This window comes from Ochotona princeps, chromosome 5, assembly GCF_030435755.1.
Source record: "Ochotona princeps isolate mOchPri1 chromosome 5, mOchPri1.hap1, whole genome shotgun sequence".
Classification (NCBI taxonomy): domain Eukaryota; kingdom Metazoa; phylum Chordata; class Mammalia; order Lagomorpha; family Ochotonidae; genus Ochotona; species Ochotona princeps.
In genome coordinates, this window is record NC_080836.1 from 64,091,499 (window position 1) to 64,098,840 (window position 7,342).

A 7,342-nucleotide genomic window follows, 5' to 3' on the forward strand; every position below is an offset into this window, starting at 1 on the left:
AAACACTCACCTGTATACTGATAGAACTCAAAGTCTTGGGGGTTTGGAGAGATGACCCGGTGAACAAGTACAACTAAAATAGGAATGAGAAGCAATCGAGGAAGTTTCAACAGGAAGTGTGAACAGTGCAGTGTAGACAAAGCCAAAGGGAAATAGCATTCTAAGCCAAGAGAAGAGGATAGTCAGGATATGGGGAGTTACTGTTGTCAAATGATACTCGTAAAGTCAGGCATTATAAGGAAGATTTTGGGTTCGGCACGATTGTCCAGTGGCTAAGAAAAGTTCCTGACTCCTGATCCGACTTCTGATGGGCTCAGCTCTGACCACTGGGGTCACCTAGGGAGTAAACCAATGGATGGAAGATCTTTCTCTTTCTCCCCTTCTCTTTGTAAAATCTGCCTTTTCAATAAAAACAAATCCTTAAAAAAAAAAAAACTAATTTGCCATTGATTTTGTTCATTTGAAAGCTATGGATGTCCTTAACAAGAATATTTTTAGGGAAAAGGAGATAATAAATGTTCGATTACAATACTTTTTTTTATTTTTAAAGGAGAGGTAACAGAGTAGAAAAAGTGAATAGAGACAACCCTTCTTGAAAAAGATTAAGGGGCCAGCCAGTGTAGTAGTGTTGTAACAGGTAAAGACACCGCCTATAACACAGATTTCCCATTTGGGCAGCAATTCAAATTCTCATTGCTCCATTTCTGTTCCAGATCCCTGCTAATGTACCTGTGAAAGCAGTAGAAGACAGTCTAAATGTTAGGACCCCTGCACTCATGCGAGAGACATGGATGAAGCTCCTGGCTTTGGACTCACCCAGCTGCAGCCACTATTGCCATTTGGGGAGTGAACCAGGGAATGGAAGCTAGCTCACTGACTCTCTCTACCTCTAGCTCTAGCTCTAGCTCTAGCTCTCTATGTAACTCTGCCTTACAAATAAACCTTTTCTTAAAAGGCAAAAAAAAAAAAAAAATCAGCTTTCATGCTTGCGCAGTAACAGGCTGTTTCCTATAGATTCAACAGTATCCATGACCTGAATTAGGAAAATGTTTTACCAACACAATATTAAGAGTTTCTTTCCACTAGTAAAATTGTGTTTAGAAACTAGTGTTTGGTCCCTCTTATTCAAACTGATGTGTAGCAGATAGCAGGGAAAGCAGGGAAAAGAGCTATAAAAGTAAGTGGGAAGGGATTTCAATCCCTGGGCATTAAAAAAATAAAATAGAATCATCACAACCTACTTCTCAGCACTGGTGACTCTTCAGATCTAAAATAGCTAAGCCTTGATCCCTCCAGGCAGTTAACCGAGGATACAGGTCTCCTTCTGTAGTTCCTTCTGCCCCCATCCCCACTCCCAGTTACTAATACCCATACCACACAAGGAAAGTCCACTATGGGCCTGAAAACATGCATTTCCAAATCTTACCTCAAACTAAACGTCAAACCTGAGCCACATCAGTCAAAATCTGTCCTACCCATGCTCCAAATAATTCCTTCACCTTGATTAATCTGAGCTATTGGCTCTTTTTGTCACAGAGTGCTAATTTATCAGTTACGGCTTACTGCTTTCTTCCCGACAGTCACCCACTCCTAGTCTAAACTCACTTCATTTTTCTTTTGCCCAGTTTGTTGCTGGTTTCACAATCATTTCTCCTGGAAATTGGTAAGTCTAGGTTCTTGGTGATGAGTTCTCTACCTACCTGCCCTCAAACTTTCTAAAACTGTAACCATTAATATTCTTTCTGCCACACTGAGTAACTTGTGAATTGCCTAAATATATCTTATTATTTTATAATCCTTTGCCTCTTCAAAATATGCCCTTCATTCTTATTATGGCATTTCTGACGTTTTTATACTTCTGGATCAGGGGTAGGGAATATGTAGCCATGGGCTGATTTAAGAACTCTGAAATCATTTAGGCTAGCCCTATCAGAACAACCTCAGGCAGGACTCAAACTGTAATAAATCTGAGATGTTTTTTCAGGGCAACATAAATTTATATCAAATGAATCATAACAGGAATTTTAAGGGACAAGCAAGACTTCTCCATTATGGGATAGGCAGGACACATACAAGTACATGATGTGACAGACGTGTTTGGTTCTTGTTGGTTGCCCACAGCCCATCTGCCTATATTGCAGTGACTCAGGGGACAGTCAGTGCCTGACAGGCTGGGAGTGTACATGTTATGAAAGTTAACAAACTGCGGCAAAACCACAGCAATCCAGTGATTGTGAGACAAGATATGAGCCAATTCCTCACATCAACAGCCTTGCCTCTGAAGACTGATGGCAATGTTGTCGACTTTGTTGAGACAGACAATAATTCCAATGCAATCTTTATCCACAACTCTATGATCAAGAATCCTTGCAAAACAAATCAATCTCAGGTGAAGATTAAGGAAATTACAGTACACAGAGAAGATCTCAAGAGTGGATGATGTCAAGATTAAATATATTGTAAATCCAAGATGCAGGATTAGAACAGCAATCAAAGCAAAATAATCACGTCATTTATCTCTCTCTCTCTCTCTCTCTCCCTCCCTCCCTCCCTCCCTCCCTCCCTCCCTCCTCCCTGTCTCTCCCCCTAACACACACAGAATAGTTATTGAAATTTAAGTTATATGACAGCCTACAGATGGTGTCTACAAAGGAAAGAAAAATATGGTAGAGTGTCAACCTTTCCAAGAGAAAGGATCAAATGATTTTATTGTTGTTACGAAAGCCAAAGACAGTTTAGAGACACATTAGCAGTCATGAAAAAGGCAACCAGGAGCAACATGCTCCAACATGCTCAATTCAATTTATCAAGGAGATAAATGCACCTGGATAAAAATAAATGCTGATTTCACTAGTCATCATTCTGACACAAATTCACATGAGCCACACCATGGCGAGCTAACTAACCCCAAAGAAGCTGAGACCTCATGTATAGGGAGAGTTGAACTAAAGAATGGCTGCTTCAGTCATTAGCACCAAAGTAACAATGGTTTCAGAGTGCTTGCTATTCTGGCAGAACCATTTCAGATATGATTACTGACTTAATACAAAATGTTGAAAAGACACTGAAAGATTCTACAAGAGAGTTCCAATTTTTCTTTGGTTTGTGATGAAACAACGGACATAACAAATACTGCCCAATGGGTGGTTTTCATTCAATGGGTTACTACAGAGTTTGAAATACAAGAGAGCTTCTGTCAACTAGAATTCATGTATGGCAATACACAAGATAAACACTTTTTTGAAAGACCTGTTTTATCAATGAAAAACCTTTAGCTAAAGTTTGAAAAGTTAAGAGGCCTTACTACCGTTGGAGCTTGAGCCATGGTTGGTTTGCAAAAATGGTTGATGACATTTCTCAAGAAACAACTATATCATCTGTCTTGATCCAAGTGGTTTAATTGTATGCCACTGCATCATATGCCAAGAAAAACAGTGTGCAGTCTCTGCAGCTCAACACTGTGATGTCAACAATACTGTCATGCCTACATTTTGCCAAAAGCAAAGCATTTAACAGTTGGTCTAAGAAGTGTTGAACGATCTTGACTCTAGGTACAGTGATCTTGTTTCTCACTGTGGAGTGCAATAGCTCGGTCATCAAAACATGTTCATGGAGTTTTACAAACTGCTTGTTGAAGTCAAACAGTTGATGAATATAAAGAAAAAACCTGTCAGGGACTCCAGGACAGCAAGTGGCTGTGTGATCCAGCATTCATGGTGGACGTCTCCAGGGACCTCTCAAAGCTTAATAACAAGCTGTAGGTTCCAATCAACTTCTTAGCTCCCTGTATTCAAAAATGAAATCATTTAAAGCTAAGCTAAGGCTGTAGAAAGTGCAACTTCAAGGGAGTAACGTAGCGCATTTCCCCACTCTGCAAGGATAAAAACCTTCCATGGAATACACTGGTGAATGTGAGAAACTAAGCAAGATATTTAATGAATAATTCAAAAATCCAAAGAGTAAACAAATGAAATTGAACATCTTTGATATATCATTCAGTGTGGAACAGCTGATGAACCTGGTCATCTACCACATGGACTCTTTCAGCTGCAAAACAATGATGAGCTGAAAGCTGGGTATAGCAACCTCCCACCACTCGAGTTCTATAAACGTTTGCACAAGCAATAATGGATCTCCCACTTTGAGGAGACATGCATTGAAGTCTGTTCAAAGTTTACCGTGGATGACAGCTTACTGTGTTCTAGACTGAAAAACACAAACCTGGAAAAACAGTTTCAAATAGCAAAATCAATACCAACTAGTATCACATTCTTGACCAAAGAGAAGCTGTTCCGGCCATCACATGAGGGAGTAGGTTAATTAAATGTTTCAACGAATACAGAAGACTAACTTTTAAGCTATAGTTTTGCATCACCTCCAAATGATACCATAATTATCCATATGGCCCTTAGCATAAAAAAATGTTACCCACCCGTTTTAGATAAATTGTGTATCTCACCTGCTCTGGGAACCCAGCTCTGAATTTCCAGGCCTTCAGTCCTCAAACTTGAACACACATTGAAATCACTTTGAAAGCCTTTTTAAAAAACTACTGTAGTGGCTGGCTTTGTGGCATGGTGATTAAAAGCTGTCACCTGAGTTGCTGGCATTCTATATGGGCACCAGTTTGAGTCCCAGCTGCTCCACTTCTATCCAGTTCCCTGCTAATGCACCTTCAAAAATATTGAATGATGGGCCTGTCGCACCACATGGGAAATCTGGAAGAAGCTCCTGGATCCCAGCTTGAACCTGGCCCAGCCCCAGCTGTTAAAACCATTTGGGAAGTGAATCAGTGGATGGAAGCACTTGCTCACTCTCTCTCTCTTTCTCATTCTCTATGTCTCTCTCTAACTCTCTCTTACTCTCTCTTACTCTCATTCTCTAACTGTGCCTTTCAAATAAAAATAAATATATAAATCCTAAAAAGGAGGTTGGGGTAGCAGAATACTGAAGCTTGAGCTCTGCCCTCGGAGATTCATATGACAATGGTTGCAGGCATAACCAGCGCATAAGGACTGTTAGCATCTCCTGAGGTGATTTCAATGTGCAATCAAGTTGAGAATCACCACTCCAGAGGATGTGAATATACTTCTCTAACCCCTATCACTTTAGTCATCATTTTTTGCACGCCTCCACTTGAACATTTAGGTGTCAACAGATGGCATTTTATTAGGCTTTGGAACCCAGTGCCTACTTCAGAGAATTGAAGGATGAGGACCAGTGTTTTAACACAGCAGGTTAAGCCAACATTTGTGTTGCTGGTTTAGTTCAAGATTCAACTAGTCCACTTTTGATCCAACTTCCTGCTAATATGCTTGAAAAGGGAGAAGATGCTTCAAGCACTTGGGTCCCAGCCACCCAAGTGGGAAATGAGGACAGAGTTCCTGACTCCCAGTCTTAGCCTGGCCTAGACCTGCCTGTTACAGCCATTTAGAAAATAAACAGTGGATAAAAGATCTATATCTCTCTCACCCTCTCTGTCACTCTGCTTTTCAAGTAAATAATCTTTTATTTTAAAAAAGAAAATATGGCAATATACTATCTATGTCTTTTAAGTAAATGAAAGAATAAAATGTTTATACATGACTAGTGTTGCTGTTTGACAAGAAAAACAAGTATCATGGGAAAAATGTTACATAAATGAAGAAGAAAAAATAGTATGGCTGGAGGTGAGTACATGACACAAGGGATAATACCACATTTGGAGCCAAAAAGGCCTTTATGATTCCTGAGCTACACACACAAAAAATCAGCAGAACTTGGACAAGGGTAACAAAATGAGAAAATTGACATTTACACTTTTTCTCTAATGTTGTAAAAATGTCAACATAAGGGAATCTCTAGAATTTCACTGGTACCTGCTGTTTTATGACTCAAATGATTAGATAACATGTCAACACAGCTCATCTTTATCCTCTCTATTTGATCCCAAATCAGGAAGATTTCTTTTTAAGTTAACAAAATCTCATTTATATTACTGAAGTGTTAAAATCTTCTCATTTTATTACCTAGCCTCCATCTTCTAACTCATTTGAAGACAAAGATAAAAGGAAAAAGCAAGTATAGGGAAATTATGTATAATAATACATTCTAGTCTGCACTGAAAAGCTAAGTATAATACCTAACAATTTTATTGGGATCCCTGCAATTAATGTATGTTTAACCTTGAGCAAATATCATAAATTCTATGATTAGACAGTTAGGGAATATAAGTCAATTTTACAAAACAAATAAATGAAACCTGAATTTTAGGTACAAATTCAGGTATATGCTAATAATAAATTTAGCTTTCATTAAATTTAACAAAAAAAGTTTTGCAGATTGATTTATTTTACTTGTAAGTAAAAGTTACAGATAGACACAGAGGCAGATATTGAGAGACAGAGTCAACACTGACTGATTGCTCAAATGGCTGCAACAGCTAGATTCGGCCAGGCTGAAGCTGGGAGCCAGGAGCTTCCTCCTGGTCTCACATGTGGATAAAGGGGCCCATGGTCTTGCTTCTGCTTCTCTTCCAAGCGATTATCAGGGAGAAAATTGTAAGTGAAGCAACATGGACTAGAATCAGTACCCACATGGGATACTAGCACCACAGGTAGAGTTTTAGCTTGATGTGCCACCATGCCTGTCCCCAGCTTTCATCAAAGCATACAGAGTACTTATTATTTTCAAATTGAAGGAAAGGAAAAAACTAAGAAAAACTAATCTTGCCATTAAAAGTATAGCCCACAAAGCTGACAGTAAAAATTAATCACAATTCAATGCATTTTAAGAACTATTAAATTTGAACTGCTAATTTCAAGATTTCTAAGATACCTTGTTTATAAAGGCTCAGGTATGTTAGAAAATTAACCTGTTGAAAATAATGCTAATCTGGGCCCGGCAGCGTGGCCTAGTGGCTAAAGTCCTTGCCTTCAATGCCCCGGGATCCCATATGGGCCCCGGTTCTAATCCTGGCAGCTCCACTTCCCATCCAGCTCCCTGCTTGTGGCCTGGGAAAGCAGGAGAGGATGGCCCAAAGCTTTGGGACACTGCACCCGCGTGGGAAACCTGGAAGAGGTTCCAGGTTCCCGGCTTCGGATCGGCGCACACTGGCCCGTTGCAGCTCACTTGGGGAGTGAATCATCGGACGGAAGATCTTCCTCTCTGTCTCTCCTCCTCTGTGTATATCTGGCTGTAATAAAATGAATAAATCTTTAAAAAAAAAAAAAGAAAAGAATGCTAATCATGGAAAGGCTCTGATATCATTCTGGAGTTTAGAAAGAGACTACTTTTCTCTATTTGCACCAAAGTTGATTTACTGTTCTCTTTACTGTTTTGTTGCATTTAGAAGTTATTTTTG